Below are 25,055 nucleotides of genomic sequence, written 5' to 3'. Positions count from 1 at the left end.
CAAACCCCAAGGAGGAGTTCGTTAAAGTTCGAGGCATGGAAACGGTAAAATCAGAGCCAAAATGTCACCTTCAATCCAAAATGGCGGACTTCCTGTTGGGTTTAGGACATTGCCATAATAGACTTTTTTGTTCGACTCTGAACATTTTATAGGTGTACCGACTTTCAAACATGTAGGTCATACCCATATCGGGGGCTCGCGTTTTTCATTTTTCTAGGTGGCGCTACTGAGCTAATTTTCCCTGGCCATGTCTGAGAACATTAAAATACGTAAATTTTCACCAGACCTGACGCGTGTGCAAAATTTCATGAGTTTTCGAGCATGTTTAGGCCCTCAAAAGGCCGATTCATTTGCCGGAATAATAATAATAATAATAATAATAAACAGAGCAATTACAATAGGGCCTTCGCACTGTCAGTGCTCGGGCCCTAATTAAAGCTGCAAGCAGCGTTATGAGGGCCCTCGCACCCCCGGCGCGTCGAGCCACGCCCAACACCTACAACCAGCACGTCCGATCTGATGTCACATTGATGGAATTCATGCATTTAACCACCAGCTAACATTTCAACTCATTCATTCATGATTAGCTAGTCGTTCCACTAGGTGGCACTCTAACCATTATGTACAAATGGCATAACAAACACTTCTGAACTCGAGTCTCATTATGCCTGCGACCTTTGGGTGAGATTGGACATTGTGTTTTTGAGTAACAGCAGATTACTGCGTTTTGGCGAGTGATTGAGAGCCTACGTGCCGCCATAACCACCCCGTTTCCCTGAACGTAAAAAGCCTCGCAATTTAACAACACAAAGGTCTTTGGATTCCACACACTGAAGAATAGTGCAATCTGATGAAATCCCTTGGAGGAGTTCGTCAAAGAACGATGCCTGAAAAGAGGGGAAAATGTTGCCAAAATTGCACATTAATTTTAAAATGGCTGACTTCCTGTTGGATTTGGGATATTGCTCCAAGAGACTTTTTTGTACATCTTGATATCTCCTATAAGCTTACCAGGTTTCAGACTCATACATAAAACACAGAGCAGGGGCTGTGATTTTGAAATTTTGTAGGGGGCGCTGTGGAGCCATTTTGGGATATTCAATGAAAATGATCACATAACAACAAAGCCTTAACCACATTGGAGGTGTGCGCCAAATTTCAAGCCTCTATAAACTTGCCAAGACCCTCAAAAGCCACTTCATCTTTCATGGTGAACAGCGTTGCCACCAGGGTGCGCCGTTCAGTTTAAAGTCACAATTTTTGCACTGAAGCATCACGAGGGACTGATGGTGATATTCACCGCTTTTGAGGTGGCCACGATGAACCTGTGAAAATCAGTACAACAAAATTAAAGCCATGACATTTCCTGTTGCCACTAGGTGGCGCTGTCCGTATTTCCGACAATGGGCACATCAATCTGTTCAGGGCGCGTCTGACATCATGCCTGTAAAGTCTGGTACTGATCAGACTGGATTTCATTGAGTTATACTAATTTGTTTCTTCATGGCGTGACATCAAAGTTCGCCATGCTGCTGGGGTCACACCCTTTCGCGAAAACTCACAGTTTTCACTGTAACCCAAGACCAACTCCTTAAGGCTTTCCTGGAGAAATTTGAGGCTGCAGATGTCACCCATCACTATACTGTACCCCAAAGTGTAAAACATGACATTTCCTGTTCCCACTAGGTGGCGCTGTCCTTGATGTCAAATATGGCAGTTGAAATATGTTCAGGGGTGGAGCCTTATCATATGTGTGCTCTTTGGTCCAGATTGGAACATGTATGACAGAATGAGAGGCAATAAGATTTTCATGGCGAGTCATCGAAATTCGCCATGGCGCCACGGCCTCATAGTATTGTGAAAACTCAAAAGCTCCGCAATTTAACATGGCACAAGGGTGTAGTTGACACTGTCCAAATTTGGAGCTTATAGGAACAAATGCCAAGGAGGAGTTCGTTAAAGTTCGAGGCATGGAAATGGCAAAATTAGAGACAAAATGTCACCTTCTCTTCCAAATGGCGGACTTCCTGTTGGGTTTGCGTCAATGGGCCCACTGACTTTTTTGTTCGTCTTGGCATGATACACATGTGTGCCAAATTTCATACATGTAGCTCAAACGATGTGGTCGTAGGGCTGCATTTAACAAGGCATAGGTGGCGCCGTAGAGCCATTTCCCAGTGCTCATATGTAAAACCATTAAAATACAAAATTTTTCACCAGACCTGGCATGTGTGCAAAATTTCATGAGTTTTTGAGCATGTTTAGGCCCTCAAAAAGGCCCTTGTTTGGGGTGAATAATAATAATAATAATTAAAGCTGCAAGCAGCGTTATGAGGGCCCTCGCACCCCCGGCACGTCGAGCCACTGCCAACACCTCAAACCGGCACGTCCGATGTGATGTCACATTGATGGATTTCATGCTTTTAATCACCAGCTAACATTTCATCTTATTCAACCAGGATTATAGTCATGCCACTAGGTGGCGCTCTAACCATTATTGACAAATAGCATAACAAACATTTCCAAGCTCGAGTCTCATCACACCTGCGACCTTTGGGAGAGATTGGACATTGTGTTTTTTAGTGACAGCAGATTACTGCTTTTTGCGAGTGATTGAAACTCTACGTGCCGCAATGACCACCCCGTTTCCCTGAACGGAAAAAGCTTCGCAATTTAACATCACAAAGGTCTTTAGATTCTACACACTGAAGAATGCTTCAATATGATGAAATCCCTTGGAGGAGTTCGTCAAAGTATGAGGCCTGAAAAGGGGGGAAAATGTCATCAAAATTACACATTCATTTTAAAATGGCTGACTTCCTGTTGGATTTGGGATATTGCTCCAAGAGACTTTTTTGTACATCTTGATATCTTACACAAGCTTACCAAGTGTCAGACTCATAGATGAAACACAGAGCAGGGGCTGATGTTTTGAAATATTGTAGGGGGCGCTGTGGAGCCATTTTGCGCTATTCAAGGAAAATGGTTACATAACAACAATGCCTTCATCCATTTGGAGGTGTGTGCCAAATTTCAAGCCTCTATAAACTTTCCAAGCCCCTCAAAAGCCACTTCATCTTTCATGATGAACCGCGTTGCCACCAGGGTGCGCCGTTCAGTTTAAAGTCACAATTTTTGCACTGAAGCATCACGAGGGACTGATGGTGATATTCACCGCTTTTGAGGTGGCCACGATCAACCTGTGAAAATCAGTACAACAAAGTTAAAGCCATGACATTTCCTGTTGCCACTAGGTGGCGCTGTCCGTATTTCCGACAATGGGCACATCAATCTGTTCAGGGCGGGTCTGACATCATGCCTGTAAAGTCTGGTACTGATCAGACTGGATTTCATTGAGTTATACTAATTTGTTTCTTCATGGCGTGACATCAAAGTTCGCCATGCTGCTGGGGTCACACCCTTTCGCGAAAACTCACAGTTTTCACTGTAACCCAAGACCAACTCCTTAAGGCTTTCCTGGAGAAATTTGAGGCTGCAGATGTCACCCATCACTATACTGTACCCCAAAGTGTAAAACATGACATTTCCTGTTCCCACTAGGTGGCGCTGTCCTTGATGTCAAATATGGCAGTTGAAATATGTTCAGGGGTGGAGCCTTATCATATGTGTTCACTTTGGTCAAGGTCAGAAAATGTATGACAAAATGAGAGGCAATAAGATTTTCATGGCGAGTCATCGAAATTCGCCATGGCGCCACGGCCTCATAGTATTGTGAAAACTCAAAAGCTCCGCAATTTAACATGGCACAAGGGTGTAGTTGACACTGTCCAAATTTGAAGTTTATAGGACCAAATCCCAAGGAGGAGTTCGTTAAAGTACAAGGCATGGAAACGGTAAAATCAGGCCAAAAATGTCACCTTCAATCCAAAATGGCGGACTTCCTGTTGGGTTTAGGACATTGCCATAATAGACTTTTTTGTTCGACTCTGAACGTTATATAGGTGTACCGACTTTCAAACATGTAGGTCATACCCATACCGGGGGCTCGCGTTTTTCATTTTTCTAGGTGGCGCTACTGAGCTAATTTTCCCTGGCCATGTCTGAGAACATTAAAATACGTAAATTTTCACCAGACCTGACGCGTGTGCAAAATTTCATGAGTTTTCGAGCATGTTTAGGCCCTCAAAAGGCCGATTCATTTGCCGGAATAATAATAATAATAATAATAATAATTAAAGCTGCAAGCAGCGTTATGAGGGCCCTCGCACCCCCGGCGTGTCGAGCCACGCCCAACACCTAAAACCAGCACGTCCGATGTGATGTCACATTGATGGAATTCATGCATTTAACCACCAGCTAACATTTCAACTCATTCATTCATGATTTGTTAGTCGTTCCACTAGGTGGCGCTCTAACCCTTATGCACAAATGGCATAACAAACATTTCCGAGCTCGAGTCTCATCACGCCTGCGACCTTTGGGAGAGATTGGACTTTGTGTCTTTGAGTGACAGCAGATTACTGCTTTTTGGCGAGTGATTGAAACTCCACGTGCCGCCATGACCACCCCGTTTCCTTGAACGTAAAAAGCTTCGCAATTTAACATCACAAAGGTCTTTAGATTCCACACACTGGAGAATGGTTCAATATGATGAAATCCCTTGGAGGAGTTCGTCAAAGTATGAAGCCTGAAAAGAGGGGAAAATGTCGCCAAAATTGCACATTAATTTTAAAATGGCTGACTTCCTGTTGGATTTTGGATATTGCTCCAAGAGACTTTTTTGTACATCTTGATATCTCCTATAAGCTTACCAGGTTTCAGACTCATACATAAAACACAGAGCTGGGGCTGTGGTTTTGAAATTTTGTAGGGGGCGCTGTGGAGCCATTTCGCGCTATTCAATAAAAATGATCACATGACAACAAAGCCTTCATCCATTTGGAGGGGTGTGCTAAATTTAAAGCCTCTATATACTTTCCAAGCCCCTCAAAAGCCACTTCATCTTTCATGTTGAACAGCATTGCCACCAGGGTGCGCCGTTCAGTGTAAAGTCACAATTTTTGCACTGAAGCATCACGAGGGACTGATGGTGATATTCACCGCTTTTGAGGTGGCCACGATGAACCTGTGAAAATCAGTACAACAAAATTAAAGCCATGACATTTCCTGTGGCCACTAGGTGGCGCTGTCCGTATTTCCGACAATGGGCACGTCAATCTGTTCAGGGCGGGTCTGACATCATGCCTGTAAAGTCTGGTACTGATCAGACTGGATTTCATTGAGTTATACTAATTTGTTTCTTCATGGCGTGACATCAAAGTTCGCCATGCTGCTGGGGTCACACCCTTTTGCGAAAAGTCACAGTTTTCACTGTAACCCAAGACCAACTCCTTAAGGCTTTCCTGGAGAAATTTGAGGCTGCAGGTGTCACCCATCACTATACTGTACCCCAAAGTGTAAAACATGACATTTCCTGTTCCCACTAGGTGGCGCTGTCCCTGGTGTCAAATATGGCAGTTGAAATATGTTCAGGGGTGGAGCCTTATCATATGTGTTCACTTTGGTCAAGGTCAGAAAATGTATGACAAAATGAGAGGCAATAAGATTTTCATGGCGAGTCATCGAAATTCGCCATGGCGCCACGGCCTCATAGTATTGTGAAAACTCAAAAGCTCCGCAATTTAACATGGCACAAGGGTGTAGTTGACACTGTCCAAATTTGAAGGTTATGAAATGAAACCCCAAGGAGGAGTTCGCAAAAGTTCGAGGCATGGAAATGGCAAAATTAGAGCCAAAATGTCACCTTCTCTTCCAAATGGCGGACTTCCTGTTGGGTTTGCGTCAATGGGCCCCCAGACTTTTTTGTTCGTCTTGGTATGATACACATGTGTGCCAAATTTCATACATGTAGCTCAAACGATGTGGTCGTAGGGCTGCATTTAACAAGGCATAGGTGGCGCTGTAGAGCCATTTCCCAGTGCTCATATGTAAAACCATTAAAATACAAAATTTTTCACCAGACCTGGCATGTGTGCAAAATTTCATGAGTTTTTGAGCATGTTTAGGCCCTCAAAAAGGCCCTTGTTTCGCCTGAATAATAATAATAATAATAATTAAAGCTGCAAGCAGCGTTATGAGGGCCCTCGCACCCCCGGCACGTCGAGCCACTGCCAACACCTCAAACCGGCACGTCCGATGTGATGTCACATTGATGGATTTCATGCTTTTAATCACCAGCTAACATTTCATCTTATTCAACCAGGATTATAGTCATGCCACTAGGTGGCGCTCTAACCATTATTGACAAATGGCATAACAAACATTTCCAAGCTCGAGTCTCATCACACCTGCGACCTTTGGGAGAGATTGGACATTGTGTTTTTTAGTGACAGCAGATTACTGCTTTTTGCGAGTGATTGAAACTCTACGTGCCGCCATGACCACCCCGTTTCCCTGAACGGAAAAAGCTTCGCAATTTAACATCACAAAGGTCTTTAGATTCTACACCCTGAAGAATGCTTCAATATGATGAAATCCCTTGGAGGAGTTCGTCAAAGTATGAGGCCTGAAAAGGGGGGAAAATGTCATCAAAATTACACATTAATTTTAAAATGGCTGACTTCCTGTTGGATTTGGGATATTGCTCCAAGAGACTTTTTTGTACATCTTGATATCTTACACAAGCTTACCAAGTGTCAGACTCATAGATGAAACACAGAGCAGGGGCTGATGTTTTGAAATATTGTAGGGGGCGCTGTGGAGCCATTTCGCGCTATTCAATGAAAATGATCACATGACAACAAAGCCTTCATCCATTTGGAGGTGTGTGCCAAATTTCAAGCCTCTATAAACTTTCCAAGCCCCTCAAAAGCCACTTCATCTTTCATGGTGAACCGCGTTACCAACAGGGTGCGCCGTTCAGTTTAAAGTCACAATTTTTGCACTGAAGCATCACGAGGGACTGATGTTGATATTCACCGCTTTTGAGGTGGCCACGATGAACCTGTGAAAATCAGTAAAACAAAATTAAAGCCATGACATTTCCTGTTGCCACTAGGTGGCGCTGTCCGTATTTCCGACAATGGGCACATCAATCTGTTCAGGGCGGGTCTGACATCATGCCTGTAAAGTCTGGTACTGATCAGACTGGATTTCATTGAGTTATACTAATTTGTTTCTTCATGGCGTGACATCAAAGTTCGCCATGCTGCTGGGGTCACACCCTTTCGTGAAAAGTCACAGTTTTCACTGTAACCCAAGACCAACTCCTTAAGGCTTTCCTGGAGAAATTTGAGGCTGCAGATGTCACCCATCACAATACTGTACCCCAAAGTGTAAAACATGACATTTCCTGTTCCCACTAGGTGGCGCTGTACCTGGTGTCAAATATGGCAGTTGAAATATGTTCAGGGGTGGAGCCTTATCATATGTGTTCACTTTGGTCAAGGTCAGAAAATGTATGACAAAATGAGAGGCAATAAGATTTTCATGGCGAGTCATCGAAATTCGCCATGGCGCCACGGCCTCATAGTATTGTGAAAACTCAAAAGCTCCGCAATTTAACATGGCACAAGGGTGTAGTTGACACTGACCAAATATGAAGGTTATGAAATCAAACCCCAAGGAGGAGTTCGCAAAAGTTCGAGGCATGGAAATGGCAAAATTTGAGCCAAAATGTCACCTTCTCTTCCAAATGGCGGACTTCCTGTTGGGTTTGCGTCAATGGGCCCACAGACTTTTTTGTTCGTCTTGGCATGATACATATGTGTGCCAAATTTCATACATGTAGCTCAAACGATGTGGTCGTAGGGCTGCATTTAACAAGGCATAGGTGGCGCTCTAGAGCCATTTCCCAGTGCTCATATGTAAAACCATTAAAATACAAAATTTTTCACCAGACCTGGCATGTGTGCAAAATTTCATGAGTTTTTGAGCATGTTTAGGCCCTCAAAAAGGCCCTTGTTTCGCCTGAATAATAATAATAATAATAATAATAATAATAATAATAATAATAATAAGAAACGGAGCAGATACAATAGGGCCTTCGCACTCTCGGTGCTCGGGCCCTAATAATAAACGGAGCAATTACAATAGGGCCTTCGCACTATCAGTGCTCGGGCCCTAATAATAATAAGAAACGGAGCAGATACAATAGGGCCTTCGCACTCTCAGTGCTCGGGCCCTAATAATAATAATAATAATAATAATAATAATAATAATAATAATAATAAGAAACGGAGCAGATACAATAGGGCCTTCGCACTCTCAGTGCTCGGGCCCTAATAATTAAAGCTGCAAGCAGCGTTATGAGGGCCCTCGCACCCCCGGCGCGTCGAGCCACGCCCAACACCTAAAACCAGCACGTCCGATCGATGTCACATTGATGGAATTCATGCATTTAACCACCAGCTAACATTTCAACTCATTCATTCATGATTAGCTAGTCGTTCCACTAGGTGGCACTCTAACCATTATGTACAAATGGCATAACAAACATTTCCGAACTCGAGTCTCATTATGCCTGCGACCTTTGGGTGAGATTGGACATTGTGTTTTTGAGTAACAGCAGATTACTGCGTTTTGGCGAGTGATTGAGAGTCTACGTGCCGCCATAACCACCCCGTTTCCCTGAACGTAAAAAGCTTCGCAATTTAACAACACAAAGGTCTTTGGATTCCACACACTGAAGAATAGTGCAATATGATGAAATCCCTTGGAGGAGTTCGTCAAAGAACGATGCCTGAAAAGAGGGGAAAATGTTGCCAAAATTGCACATTAATTTTAAAATGGCTGACTTCCTGTTGGATTTGGGATATTGCTCCAAGAGACTTTTTTGTACATCTTGATATCTCCTATAAGCTTACCAGGTTTCAGACTCATACATAAAACACAGAGCAGGGGCTGTGATTTTGAAATTTTGTAGGGGGCGCTGTGGAGCCATTTTGGGATATTCAATGAAAATGATCACATAACAACAAAGCCTTAACCACATTGGAGGTGTGCGCCAAATTTCAAGACTTTTTAAACTTTCCAAGCCCCTCAAAAGCCACTTCATCTTTCATGGTGAACTGCGTTGCCACCAGGGTGCGCCGTTCAGTTTAAAGTCACAATTTTTGCACTGAAGCATCACAAGGGACTGATGGTGATATTCACCGCTTTTGAGGTGGCCACGATGAACCTGTGAAAATCAGTACAACAAAATTAAAGCCATGACATTTCCTGTTCCCACTAGGTGGCGCTGTCCGTATTCCCGACAATGGGCACATCAATCTGTTCAGGGCGGGTCTGACTTCATGCCTGTAAAGTCTGGTACTGATCAGACTGGATTTCATGGAGTTATACTAATTTGTTTCTTCATGGCGTGACATCAAAGTTCGCCATGCTGCTGGGGTCACACCCTTTTGCGAAAAGTCACAGTTTTCACTGTAACCCAAGACCAACTCCTTAAGGGTTTTCTGGAGAAATTTGAGGCTGCAGATGTCACCCATCACTATACTGTACCCCAAAGTGTAAAACATGACATTTCCTGTTCCCACTAGGTGGCGCTGTCCTTCATGTCAAATATGGCAGTTGAAATATGTTTAGGGGTGGAGCCTTATCATATGTGTTCACTTTGGTCAAGGTCAGAAAATGTATGACAAAATGAGAGGCAATAAGATTTTCATGGCGAGTCATCGAAATTCGCCATGGCGCCACGGCCTCATAGTATTGTGAAAACTCAAAAGCTCCGCAATTTAACATGGCACAAGGGTGTAGTTGACACTGTCCAAATTTGAAGGTTATGAAATGAAACCCCAAGGAGGAGTTCGCAAAAGTTCGAGGCATGGAAATGGCAAAATTAGAGCCAAAATGTCACCTTCTCTTCCAAATGGCGGACTTCCTGTTGGGTTTGCGTCATTGGCCCACAGACTTTTTTGTTCGTCTTGGCATGATACACATGTGTGCCAAATTTCATACATGTAGCTCAAACCATGTGGTCGTAGGGCTGCATTTAACAAGGCATAGGTGGCGCTCTAGAGCCATTTCCCAGTGCTCATATGTAAAACCATTAAAATACAAAATTTTTCACCAGACCTGGCATGTGTGCAAAATTTCATGAGTTTTTGAGCATGTTTAGGCCCTCAAAAAGGCCCTTGTTTGGGGTGAATAATAATAATAATAATAATAATTAAAGCTGCAAGCAGCGTTATGAGGGCCCTCGCACCCCCGGCGCGTCGAGCCACGCCCAACACCTAAAACCAGCACGTCCGATCGATGTCACATTGATGGAATTCATGCATTTAACCACCAGCTAACATTTCAACTCATTCATTCATGATTAGCTAGTCGTTCCACTAGGTGGCACTCTAACCATTATGTACAAATGGCATAACAAACATTTCCGAACTCGAGTCTCATTATGCCTGCGACCTTTGGGTGAGATTGGACATTGTGTTTTTGAGTGACAGCATATTACTGCGTTTTGGCGAGTGATTGAGAGTCTACGTGCCGCCATAACCACCCCGTTTCCCTGAACGTAAAAAGCTTCGCAATTTAACAACACAAAGGTCTTTGGATTCCACACACTGAAGAATAGTGCAATATGATGAAATCCCTTGGAGGAGTTCGTCAAAGAACGATGCCTGGAAAGAGGGGAAAATGTTGCCAAAATTGCACATTAATTTTAAAATGGCTGACTTCCTGTTGGATTTGGGATATTGCTCCAAGAGACTTTTTTGTACATCTTGATATCTCCTATAAGCTTACCAGGTTTCAGACTCATACATAAAACACAGAGCTGGGGCTGATGTTTTGAAATTTTGTAGGGGGCGCTGTGGAGCCATTTTGCGCTATTCAATGAAAATGATCACATAACAACAAAGCCTTAAGCACAATGGAGGTGTGCGCCAAATTTCAAGCCTCTATAAACTTTCCAAGCCCCTCAAAAGCCACTTCATTTTTCATGGTGAACAGCGTTGCCACCAGGGTGCGCCGTTCAGTTTAAAGTCACAATTTTTGCACTGAAGCATCACGAGGGACTGATGGTGATATTCACCGCTTTTGAGGTGGCCACGATGAACCTGTGAAAATCAGTACAACAAAATTAAAGCCATGACATTTCCTGTTGCCACTAGGTGGCGCTGTCCGTATTTCCAACAATGGGCACATCAATCTGTTCAGGGCGGGTGTGACATCATGCCTGTAAAGTCTGGTACTGATCAGACTGGATTTCATTGAGTTATACTAATTTGTTTCTTCATGGCGTGACATCAAAGTTCGCCATGCTGCTGGGGTCACACCCTTTCGTGAAAAGTCACAGTTTTCACTGTAACCCAAGACCAACTCCTTAAGGCTTTTCTGGAGAAATTTGAGGCTGCAGATGTCACCCATCACTATACTGTACTCCAAAGTGTAAAACATGACATTTCCTGTTCCCACTAGGTGGCGCTGTCCTTGATGTCAAATATGGCAGTTGAAATATGTTCAGGGGTGGAGCCTTATCATATGTGTGCTGTTTGGTCCAGATCGGAACATGTATGACAGAATGAGAGGCAATAAGATTTTCATGGCGAGTCATCGAAATTCGCCATGGCGCCACGGCCTCATAGTATTGTGAAAACTCAAAAGCTCCGCAATTTAACATGGCACAAGGGTGTAGTTGACACTGTCCAAATTTGAAGTTTATAGGACCAAATCCCAAGGAGGAGTTCGTTAAAGTACAAGGCATGGAAACGGTAAAATCAGACCCAAAATGTCACCTTCAATCCAAAATGGCGGACTTCCTGTTGGGTTTAGGACATTGCCATAATAGACTTTTTTGTTCGACTCTGAACGTTATATAGGTGTACCGACTTTCAAACATGTAGGTCATACCCATACCGGGGGCTCGCGTTTTTCATTTTTCTAGGTGGCGCTACTGAGCTAATTTTCCCTGGCCATGTCTGAGAACATTAAAATACGTAAATTTTCACCAGACCTGACGCGTGTGCAAAATTTCATGAGTTTTCGAGCATGTTTAGGCCCTCAAACGGCCAATTCATTTGCCGGAATAATAATAATAATAATAATAATAATAATAATAATAATAATAATAATAATAATAATAATAAACAGAGCAATTACAATAGGGCCTTCGCACTGTCAGTGCTCGGGCCCTAATAATAATAATAATAATAAGAAACGGAGCAGATACAATAGGGCCTTCGCACTCTCGGTGCTCGGGCCCTAATAATAATAATAAGAAACGGAGCAGATACAATAGGGCCTTCGCACTCTCGGTGCTCGGGCCCTAATAATAATTAAAGCTGCAAGCAGCGTTATGAGGGCCCTCGCACCCCCGGCACGTCGAGCCACTGCCAACACCTCAAACCGGCACGTCCGATGTGATGTCACATTGATGGATTTCATGCTTTTAATCACCAGCTAACATTTCATCTTATTCAACCAGGATTATAGTCATGCCACTAGGTGGCGCTCTAACCATTATTGACAAATAGCATAACAAACATTTCCAAGCTCGAGTCTCATCACACCTGCGACCTTTGGGAGAGATTGGACATTGTGTTTTTTAGTGACAGCAGATTACTGCTTTTTGCGAGTGATTGAAACTCTACGTGCCGCCATGACCACCCCGTTTCCCTGAACGGAAAAAGCTTCGTAATTTAACATCACAAAGGTCTTTAGATTCTACACACTGAAGAATGCTTCAATATGATGAAATCCCTTGGAGGAGTTCGTCAAAGTATGAGGCCTGAAAAGGGGGGAAAATGTCATCAAAATTACACATTAATTTAAAAAATGGCTGACTTCCTGTTGGATTTGGGATATTGCTCCAAGAGACTTTTTTGTACATCTTGATATCTTACACAAGCTTACCAAGTGTCAGACTCATAGATGAAACACAGAGCAGGGGCTGATGTTTTGAAATATTGTAGGGGGCGCTGTGGAGCCATTTTGCGCTATTCAAGGAAAATGGTTACATAACAACAATGCCTTCATCCATTTGGAGGTGTGTGCCAAATTTAAAGCCTCTATAAACTTTCCAAGTCCCTCAAAAGCCACTTCATCTTTCATGATGAACCGCGTTGCCACCAGGGTGCGCCGTTCAGTTTAAACTCACAATTTTTGCACTGAAGCATCACGAGGGACTGATGGTGATATTCACCGCTTTTGAGGTGGCCACGATCAACCTGTGAAAATCAGTACAACAAAGTTAAAGCCATGACATTTCCTGTTGCCACTAGGTGGCGCTGTCCGTATTTCCGACAATGGGCACATCAATCTGTTCAGGGCGGGTCTGACATCATGCCTGTAAAGTCTGGTACTGATCAGACTGGATTTCATTGAGTTATACTAATTTGTTTCTTCATGGCGTGACATCAAAGTTCGCCATGCTGCTGGGGTCACACCCTTTCGCGAAAACTCACAGTTTTCACTGTAACCCAAGACCAACTCCTTAAGGCTTTCCTGGAGAAATTTGAGGCTGCAGATGTCACCCATCACTATACTGTACCCCAAAGTGTAAAACATGACATTTCCTGTTCCCACTAGGTGGCGCTGTCCCTGGTGTCAAATATGGCAGTTGAAATATGTTCAGGGGTGGAGCCTTATCATATGTGTTCACTTTGGTCAAGGTCAGAACTTCTATGACAAAATGAGAGGCAATAAGATTTTCATGGCGAGTCATCGAAATTCGCCATGGCGCCACGGCCTCATAGTATTGTGAAAACTCAAAAGCTCCGCAATTTAACATGGCACAAGGGTGTAGTTGACACTGTCCAAATTTGAAGGTTATGAAATGAAACCCCAAGGAGGAGTTCGCAAAAGTTCGAGGCATGGAAATGGCAAAATTAGAGCCAAAATGTCACCTTCTCTTCCAAATGGCGGACTTCCTGTTGGGTTTGCGTCAATGGGCCCACAGACTTTTTTGTTCGTCTTGGCATGATACACATGTGTGCCAAATTTCATACATGTAGCTCAAACGATGTGGTCGTAGGGCTGCATTTAACAAGGCATAGGTGGCGCTGTAGAGCCATTTCCCAGTGCTCATATGTAAAACCATTAAAATACAAAATTTTTCACCAGACCTGGCATGTGTGCAAAATTTCATGAGTTTTTGAGCATGTTTAGGCCCTCAAAAAGGCCCTTGTTTGGGGTGAATAATAATAATAATAATAATTAAAGCTGCAAGCAGCGTTATGAGGGCCCTCGCACCCCCGGCGCGTCGAGCCACGCCCAACACCTACAACCAGCACGTCCGATCTGATATCACATTGATGGAATTCATGCATTTAACCACCAGCTAACATTTCAACTCATTCATTCATGATTAGTTAGTCGTTCCACTAGGTGGCGCTCTAACCATTATAGACAAATGGCATAACAAACATTTCCGAGCTCGAGTCTCATCACACCTTAGACGTTTGGGAGAGATTGGACATTGTGTTTTTGAGTGACAGCAGATTACTGCTTTTTGGCGAGTGATTCAAACTCTAAGTGCCGCCATAACTACCCCGTTTCCCTGGACGTAAAAAGCTTCGCAATTTAACATCACAAAGGTCTTTAGATTCCACACACTGGAGATTGGTTCTATATGATGAAATCCCTTGGAGGAGTTCGTCAAAGAACAATGCCTGGAAAGAGGAGAAAATGTCGCCAAAATTACACATTAATTTTAAAATAGCTGACTTCCTGTTGGATTTGGGATATTGCACCAAGAGACTTTTTTGTACATCTTGATATCTCCTATAAGCTTACCAGGTTTCAGAATCATACATAGAACACAGAGCAGGGGCTGTGGTTTTGAAATTTTGTAGGGGGCGCTGTGGAGCAATTTCGCACTATTCAATGAAAATGATCACATGCCAGCAAAGCGTTCATCCATTTGGAGGTGTGTGCCAAATTTCAAGCCTCTATAAACTTGCCAAGACCGTCAAAAGCCACTTCATCTTTCATGTTGAACAGCGTTGCCACCAGGGTGCGCCGTTCAGTTTAAAGTCACAATTTTTGCACTGAAGCATCACGAGGGACTGATGGTGATATTCACCGCTTTTGAGGTGGCCACAATCAACCTGTGAAAATCAGTACAACAAAGTGTAAGACATGACATTTCCTGTTGCCACTAGGTGGCGCTGTCCGTATTTCCGACAATGGACACATCAATCTGTTCAGGGCGGGTCTGACATCATGCCTGTAAAGTCTGGTACTGATCAGACTGGATTTCATTGAGTTATACTAATTTGTTTCTTCATGGCGTGACATCAAAGTTCGCCATGCTGCTGGGGTCACACCCTTTCGCGAAAACTCACAGTTTTCACTGTACCCCAAGACCAACTCCTTAAGGCTTTCCTGGAGAAATTTGAGGCTGCAGATGTCACCCATCACTATACTGTACCCCAAAGTGTAAAACATGACATTTCCTGTTCCCACTAGGTGGCGCTGTCCTTGATGTCAAATATGGCAGTTGAAATATGTTCAGGGGTGGAGCCTTATTATATGTGTTCACTTTGGTCAAGGTCAGAAAATGTATGACAAAATGAGAGGCAATAAGATTTTCATGGCGAGTCATCGAAATTCGCCATGGCGCCACGGCCTCATAGTATTGTGAAAACTCAAAAGCTCCGCAATTTAACATGGCACAAGGGTGTAGTTGACACTGTCCAAATTTGAAGGTTATGAAATGAAACCCCAAGGAGGAGTTCGCAAAAGTTCGAGGCATGGAAATGACAAAATTAGAGCCAAAATGTCACCTTCTCTTCCAAATGGCGGACTTCCTGTTGGGTTTGCGTCAATGGGCCCACTGACTTTTTTGTTCGTCTTGGCATGATACACATGTGTGCCAAATTTCATACATGTAGCTCAAACGATGTGGTCGTAGGGCTGCATTTAACAAGGCATAGGTGGCGCTCTAGAGCCATTTCCCAGTGCTCATATGTAAAACCATTAAAATACAAAATTTTTCACCAGACCTGGCATGTGTGCAAAATTTCATGAGTTTTTGAGCATGTTTAGGCCCTCAAAAAGGCCCTTGTTTGGGGTGAATAATAATAATAATTAAAGCTGCAAGCAGCGTTATGAGGGCCCTCGCACCCCCGGCACGTCGAGCCACTGCCAACACCTCAAACCGGCACGTCCGATGTGATGTCACATTGATGGAATTCATGCTTTTAATCACCAGCTAACATTTCATCTTATTCAACCAGGATTATAGTCATGCCACTAGGTGGCGCTCTAACCATTATTGACAAATAGCATAACAAACATTTCCAAGCTCGAGTCTCATCACACCTGCGACCTTTGGGAGAGATTGGACATTGTGTTTTTTAGTGACAGCAGATTACTGCTTTTTGCGAGTGATTGAAACTCTACGTGCCGCCATGACCACCCCGTTTCCCTGAACGGAAAAAGCTTCGCAATTTAACATCACAAAGGTCTTTAGATTCTACACACTGAAGAATGGTTCAAAATGATGAAATCCCTTGGAGGAGTTCGTCAAAGTATGAGGCCTGAAAAGGGGGGAAAATGTCATCAAAATTACACATTAATTTTAAAATGGCTGACTTCCTGTTGGATTTGGGATATTGCTCCAAGAGACTTTTTTGTACATCTTGATATCTTACACAAGCTTACCAAGTGTCAGACTCATAGATAAAACACAGAGCAGGGGCTGATGTTTTGAAATATTGTAGGGGGCGCTGTGGAGCCATTTTGCGCTATTCAAGGAAAATGGTTACATGACAACAAAGCCTTCAACCATTTGGAGGTGTGTGCCAAATTTCAAGCCTCTATAAACTTTCCAAGCCCCTCAAAAGCCACTTCATTTTTCACGGTGAACAGCGTTGCCACCAGGGTGCACCGTTCAGTTTAAAGTCACAATTTTTGCACTAAAGCATCATCAAGGACTGATGGTGATATTCACCGCTTTTGAGGTGGCCACGATGAACCTGTGAAAATCAGTACAACAAAATTAAAGCCATGACATTTCCTGTTGCCACTAGGTGGCGCTGTCCGTATTTCCGACAATGGGCACATCAATCTGTTCAGGGCGGGTCTGACATCATGCCTGTAAAGTCTGGTACTGATCAGACTGGATTTCATTGAGTTATACTAATTTGTTTCTTCATGGCGAGACATCAAAGTTCGCCATGCTGCTGGGGTCACACCCTTTCGCGAAAACTCACAGTTTTCACTGTACCCCAAGACCAACTCCTTAAGGCTTTCCTGGAGAAATATGAGGCTGCAGATGTCACCCATCACAATACTGTACCCCAAAGTGTAAAACATGACATTTCCTGTTCCCACTAGGTGGCGCTGGCCCTTATGTCAAATATGGCAGTTGAAATATGTTCAGGGGTGGAGCCTTATCATATGTGTTCACTTTGGTCAAGGTCAGAAAATGTATGACAAAATGAGAGGCAATAAGATTTTCATGGCGAGTCATCGAAATTCGCCATGGCGCCACGGCCTCATAGTATTGTGAAAACTCAAAAGCTCCGCAATTTAACATGGCACAAGGGTGTAGTTGACACTGTCCAAATTTGAAGCTTATACGACCAAATCCCAAGGAGGAGTTCGCAAAAGTTCGAGGCATGGAAATGGCAAAATTAGAGCCAAAATGTCACCTTCTCTTCCAAATGGCGGACTTCCTGTTGGGTTTGCGTCAATGGGCCCACAGACTTTTTTGTTCGTCTTGGCATGATACACATGTGTGCCAAATTTCAGACATGTAGCTCAAACCATGTGGTCGTAGGGCTGCATTTAACAAGGCATAGGTGGCGCTCTAGAGCCATTTCCCAGTGCTCATATGTAAAACCATTAAAATACAAAATTTTTCACCAGACCTGGCATGTGTGCAAAATTTCATGAGTTTTTGAGCATGTTTAGGCCCTCAAAAAGGCCCTTGTTTGGGGTGAATAATAATAATAATAATAATAATAATAATTAAAGCTGCAAGCAGCGTTATGAGGGCCCTCGCACCCCCGACGCGTCGAGCCACGCCCAACACCTACAACCAGCACGTCCGATCTGATGTCACATTGATGGAATTCATGCATTTAACCACCAGCTAACATTTCAACTCATTCATTCATGATTAGCTAGTCGTTCCACTAGGTGGCACTCTAACCATTATGTACAAATGGCATAACAAACACTTCTGAACTCGAGTCTCATTATGCCTGCGACCTTTGGGTGAGATTGGACATTGTGTTTTTGAGTAACAGCAGATTACTGCGTTTTGGCGAGTGATTGAGAGTGTACGTGCCGCCATAACCACCCCGTTTCCCTGAACGTAAAAAGCTTCGCAATTTAACAACACAAAGGTCTTTGGATTCCACACACTGAAGAATAGTGCAATCTGATGAAATCCCTTGGAGGAGTTCGTCAAAGAACGATGCCTTAAAAGAGGGGAAAATGTTGCCAAAATTGCACATTAATTTTAAAATGGCTGACTTCCTGTTGGATTTGGGATATTGCTCCAAGAGACTTTTTTGTACATCTTGATATCTCCTATAAGCTTACCAGGTTTCAGACTCATACATAAAACACAGAGCAGGGGCTGTGATTTTGAAATTTTGTAGGGGGCGCTGTGGAGCCATTTTGGGATATTCAATGAAAATGATCACATAACAACAAAGCCTTAACCACATTGGAGGTGTGCGCCAAATTTCAAGCCTCTATAAACTTGCCAAGACCCTCAAAAGCCACTTCATCTTTCATGGTGAACAGCGTTGCCACCAGGGTGCGCCGTTCAGTTTAAAGTCACAATTTTTGCACTGAAGCATCACGAGGGACTGATGGTGATATTCACCGCTTTTGAGGTGGCCACGATGAACCTGTGAAAATCAGTACAACAAAATTAAAGCCATGACATTTCCTGTTGCCACTAGGTGGCGCTGTCCGTATTTCCGACAATGGGCACATCAATCTGTTCAGGGCACGTCTGACATCATGCCTGTAAAGTCTGGTACTGATCAGACTGGATTTCATTGAGTTATACTAATTTGTTTCTTCATGGCGTGACATCAAAGTTCGCCATGCTGCTGGGGTCACACCCTTTCGCGAAAACTCACAGTTTTCACTGTAACCCAAGACCAACTCCTTAAGGCTTTCCTGGAGAAATTTGAGGCTGCAGATGTCACCCATCACTATACTGTACCCCAAAGTGTAAAACATGACATTTCCTGTTCCCACTAGGTGGCGCTGTCCTTGATGTCAAATATGGCAGTTGAAATATGTTCAGGGGTGGAGCCTTATCATATGTGTGCTCTTTGGTCCAGATTGGAACATGTATGACAGAATGAGAGGCAATAAGATTTTCATGGCGAGTCATCGAAATTCGCCATGGCGCCACGGCCTCATAGTATTGTGAAAACTCAAAAGCTCCGCAATTTAACATGGCACAAGGGTGTAGTTGACACTGTCCAAATTTGAAGCTTATAGGAACAAATGCCAAGGAGGAGTTCGTTAAAGTTCGAGGCATGGAAATGGCAAAATTAGAGACAAAATGTCACCTTCTCTTCCAAATGGCGGACTTCCTGTTGGGTTTGCGTCAATGGGCCCACTGACTTTTTTGTTCGTCTTGGCATGATACACATGTGTGCCAAATTTCATACATGTAGCTCAAACGATGTGGTCGTAGGGCTGCATTTAACAAGGCATAGGTGGCGCCGTAGAGCCATTTCCCAGTGCTCATATGTAAAACCATTAAAATACAAAATTTTTCACCAGACCTGGCATGTGTGCAAAATTTCATGAGTTTTTGAGCATGTTTAGGCCCTCAAAAAGGCCCTTGTTTGGGGTGAATAATAATAATAATAATAATAATAAGAAACGGAGCAGATACAATAGGGCCTTCGCACTCTCAGTGCTCGGGCCCTAATAATAAGAAACGGAGCAGATACAATAGGGCCTTCGCACTCTCGGTGCTCGGGCCCTAATAATAATAATAATAATAATAAGAAACGGAGCAGATACAATAGGGCCTTCGCACTCTCAGTGCTCGGGCCCTAATAATAATAATAATAATAAGAAACGGAGCAGATACAATAGGGCCTTCGCACTCTCGGTGCTCGGGCCCTAATAATAAGAAACGGAGCAGATACAATAGGGCCTTCGCACTCTCGGTGCTCGGGCCCTAATAATAATAATAATTAAAGCTGCAAGCAGCGTTATGAGGGCCCTCGCACCCCCGGCACGTCGAGCCACTGCCAAAACCTGAAACCGGCACGTCCGATATGATGTCACATTGATGGATTTCATGCTTTTAATCACCAGCTAACATTTCATCTTATTCAACCAGGATTATAGTATGGCAACTAGGTGGCGCTCTAACCATTATTGACAAATAGCATAACAAACATTTCCAAGCTCGAGTCTCATCACACCTGCGACCTTTGGGAGAGATTGGACTTTTTTTTTTTTAGTGACAGCAGATTACTGCTTTTTGCGAGTGATTGAAACTCTACGTGCCGCCATGACCACCCCGTTTCCCTGAACGGAAAAAGCTTCGCAATTTAACATCACAAAGGTCTTTAGATTCTACACACTGAAGAATGCTTCAATATGATGAAATCCCTTGGAGGAGTTCGTCAAAGTATGAGACCTGAAAAGGGGGGAAAATGTTGTCAAAATTACACATTAATTTTAAAATGGCTGACTTCCTGTTGGATTTGGAATATTGCTCCAAGAGACTTTTTTGTACATCTTGATATCTCCTATAAGCTTACCAGGTTTCAGAATCATACATAGAACACAGAGCAGGGGCTGTGGTTTTGAAATTTTGTAGGGGGCGCTGTGGAGCCATTTCGCGCTATTCAATGAAATTGATGACATGACAACAAAGCTTTCATCACATTGGAGGTGTGTGCCAAATTTCAAGCCTCTATAAACTTTCCAAGCCCCTCAAAAGCAACTTCATCTTTCATGTTGAACCGCGTTGCCACCAGGGTGCGCCGTTCAGTTTAAAGTCACAATTTTTGCACTGAAGCATCACGAGGGACTGATGGTGATATTCACCGCTTTTGAGGTGGCCACGATGAACCTGTGAAAATCAGTACAACAAAATTAAAGCCATGACATTTCCTGTTCCCACTAGGTGGCGCTGTCCGTATTTCCGACAATGGGCACATCAATCTGTTCAGGGCGGGTCTGACATCATGCCTGTAAAGTCTGGTACTGATCAGACTGGATTTCATTGAGTTATACTACTTTGTTTCTTCATGGCGTGACATCAAAGTTCGCCATGCTGCTGGGGTCACACCCTTTCGCGAAAACTCACAGTTTTCACTGTAACCCAAGACCAACTCCTTAAGGCTTTCCTGGAGAAATTTGAGGCTACAGATGTCACCCATCACTATACTGTACCCCAAAGTGTAAAACATGACATTTCCTGTTCCCACTAGGTGGCGCTGTCCTTGGTGTCAAATATGGCAGTTGAAATATGTTCAGGGCTGGAGCCTTATCATATGTGTTCACTTTGGTCAAGGTCAGAAAATGTATGACAAAATGAGAGGCAATAAGATTTTGATGGCGAGTCGTCGAAATTCGCCATGGCGCCACGGCCTCATAGTATTGTGAAAACTCAAAAGCTCCGCAATTTAACATGGCACAAGGGTGTAGTTGACACTGTCCAAATTTGAAGTTTATAGGACCAAATCCCAAGGAGGAGTTCGTTAAAGTTCGAGGCATGGAAATGGTAAAATTAGAGCCAAAATGTCACCTTCTCTTCCAAATGGCGGACTTCCTGTTGGGTTTGCGTCAATGGGCCAACAGACTTTTTTGTTCGTCTTGGCATGATACACATGTGTGCCAAATTTCATACATGTAGCTCAAACGATGTGGTCGTAGGGCTGCATTTAACAAGGCATAGGTGGCGCTGTAGAGCCATTTCCCAGTGCTCATATGTAAAACAATTAAAATACAAAATTTTTCACCAGACCTGGCATGTGTGCAAAATTTCATGAGTTTTTGAGCATGTTTAGGCCCTCAAAAAGGCCCTTGTTTGGGGTGAATAATAATAATAATAAAAAGAAACGGAGCAGATACAATAGGGCCTTCGCACTCTCAGTGCTCGGGCCCTAATAATAATAATAATAAGAAACGGAGCAGATACAATAGGGCCTTCGCACTCTCAGTGCTCGGGCCCTAATAATAATAATAATAAGAAACGGAGCAGATACAATAGGGCCTTCGCACTCTCGGTGCTCGGGCCCTAAATACTCCAAGAAAAGGCCATGGGTGGTAACCGGTAGTATGTTTCTGAATGCACTTCCTTGATTCTTTGAAAAACATATGTTGTTTATTTCTTATATAAATATGAACCAAAAATCAACCAAATAATTTCTTACAACTTAGATGTAAATGAAAGTTTATTATAATTACACTTTTAATATATATAATTATTTAATATAATTCCACAAGTTCAAAAAGTGGTTAAAAAAAGGCCGTTTAAAACCCTCCTGTCGTCTTACTGGACCTTTGATAAACAAAATAGATTTCCACCGCACCCCACAGTGTTCTCTTAAGCTCTTAATTAATGGGAGGTTCCAAAAGTTACCACAGTAATGAAAATTTTTCCAAAATTAAAAATGTAATTACAGATTTAAAAAGCAAACTAGCTTAAGTATATTCTTACTATAACAATAATGGCTAAAAAAGTATGATTCCCAAGAATTTAACAAAAATGGCCCCAACAATCTTACTCTACAAACTCACCCATATGGAAAAGAAATAGTAAAAACGTATATGATTTACTCATGAAAGTGGCCACTTTCCCATTACTTTCATACATTGTTTTAGTAAGTATCCAAAACATACAAGTTTCATTATATAATTTTTCAAGGGATCTTATATCTGTTTTCACTCTTGTATGCTTTTCATACAAGTTTCACACAAGACAGATACAAACTTTATAAGATTTATATATATCTTTTCCATATGGGCAACTACAAACTAGTTCTTTGAGTATATGCAAACTCTGAGTGCAATGATTTCCTGATGTTTCTGTGTGTGTTCAGGTCAGGACGTATTTTGCAATGGCATGGCTGGAGCTCTTCACGGTGGACTGCTTTGTGCGTCAGCTGTCCTCAATCAGATCCTCTACATTGACCTTCTAGCCCTGAAGACCCGCCTCAAACGTAATCAGAGTAGTCACAAATTAACCTGGTAGCTGTGGTGGAGTCTGTGTTCTTCTCGAGTACATAAAATTTCACGTCTCGAGATAAGATTTAATGCTTTTTATGATATATATCTTTGGATAGTTTCCAGTCATGCTGTAAGGTCAGCTGAATTAAATGTGTAAACAAATGTGTGAGTGATGAATACAAATCTGCACGTCCACCACCATAACTGCTTCTGCTGTAGCTGTTCTTGGATTCTTTAAAAGTGATAAAGACATTTTAAACCTGCTGCCAAATGTCACCTTCATTCACTTTTCATTGAGCTTTCATTTAAAGAAAACCTCACCAGTTGCATGTGAGATGCCTGCAATAAACCATTACAGTGATACCTTTAATAAACAGTTAAGCTATTCATTTACAAGTCTTTTTATTGACATGCTGCAGCTTCCCAGGAATCACCAGATTCTTCCGACCGCTCCCTTTAGGGGTCACCACAGTTGATCTATTCTAACATCCTCTTCTGAAACATTAATCTTCTGCATGTCCTCCTTTACTACACCCATGAATCTTCTCTGTGGTCTTTACCTGAAAACTTCACATTCAGAATCTGTTGTCCAGACTATCGCAACCTCTCCTCTCCAACTTTATCTCCAAACCACAAAACTAGAGCTGCTCCTTCAATACTCATTTTTTATCCATCCTGTTCACTCATCATATTATCCTCGTGGGACAAATCAAATCTACAGCCCGCACTATAAGTTTATGTACTTGAATTGGAAGGGGTAAAAAACACAATAAGGTTGATGGCAATAAGAACATTAATGCCACAGAGCCATTAATCAAGTTATTAGCACCACATGTTATTAGAACCACATTTTAATGGTGCCACATGCCCCCATGTGGCACCATTAAAAGGATATTGAATTAATTATTAGCAATTCAGGTTTGTAATGTACCTCAATTATCAATGTCAGAGTGTAGAAAACCCTAAAACATCCTGGGATCTTGAGGGGATTGCTGTTGGAGCTATATAAAAGTGAATTGATTTAAACTGAAAGAGCTTGCAGTCATATTACATATATCTACTAATATTTGTAAAATACAACAAGCACATTAACCGATGATTTTCTATAATAAGGGCACAGCTGTTAATACAGCTACATGACAATGCGTAAAGGGTACAAACAAACACACAGAGAGATGCATAAATTGCTGGTTTTACCAATTTATTTAACATTTTACAGATCTGTGTTCAGTGCAGGTTTTCCAAGAAGCCAGAGAAGCATCATTCAAAGCAAATATCAGTGATTAACCACATGAAGCTGAACAATCAAACTAGCTTAGACAACTAGCACAAAATCACTCTGAAAAAGTAGATTTACCACTGGAAAGTTATTTGCAGTTTTTCTTTACTTGCACCTTAACTGAAGCTGTGATGCCTTTTGACATTGTGGCCATGATGGTAACACTTTCACTTTTGTATGTGAGATTGGGGCCTTTGGCTGGGCCTCTGACAAATGTTGTGCCTGAGTTTTTGGACATCTCATGAAAGAGATCTCGGTTACACTCTGTGCCAATATCAAAGACTCCCAATCCACATTGATTTGGCTTCTGTTTTAATGGCACCTTGGACATGATGGCAATTTTTGCAGCTGCCTCTTTGGAAGAACTATTGCAAAGATCATAAGTGATGATGCTCACTGCTCCTTTAAGTCTGGATGGACGCTTGACAAACTGAGCCTCCCCTTCAGCAGATAGTTGAATGGTAGGTGGGAAGGGAATGGCGTAGCATCCACTCTTTGTGTGCACACTACACAGGAAAATACATCTCCATGAGAACATGTTTTAAAAATAGGGCAATATTTGAAGTCCAGCACTTTTTAACAACTCACCAGGGGTTACAAAGAGAATAAGTGGAACACTCATTCTTTATCTGTACAGTGTATGCACGATCTGTTGGCAGTGCCCCGGCAATACCTTGACCAATGCCAAACACAT

At 42.7% G+C, this 25,055-nt stretch overlaps 1 pseudogene across 1 annotated transcript in view; it reads left to right on the top strand.

The window, feature by feature from the left end:
- Positions 1-23,471, top strand: part of LOC113021350 (all-trans-retinol 13,14-reductase-like) — a 123,276-nt pseudogene extending 99,805 nt beyond the window's left edge. The window contains exon 12 of the transcript XR_013908652.1: positions 22,956-23,471. The product of XR_013908652.1 is annotated as an all-trans-retinol 13,14-reductase-like (transcript). The remainder of the gene's footprint in view (positions 1-22,955) is intronic.
- Positions 23,472-25,055: the final 1,584 nt, after the last annotated feature.

This window comes from Astatotilapia calliptera, chromosome 4, assembly GCF_964374335.1.
Source record: "Astatotilapia calliptera chromosome 4, fAstCal68.1, whole genome shotgun sequence".
NCBI classification, from domain to species: domain Eukaryota; kingdom Metazoa; phylum Chordata; class Actinopteri; order Cichliformes; family Cichlidae; genus Astatotilapia; species Astatotilapia calliptera.
The sequence above is the reverse complement of the archived record's forward strand: the minus strand, read 5'-3'. Positions and strand labels throughout refer to the sequence as shown.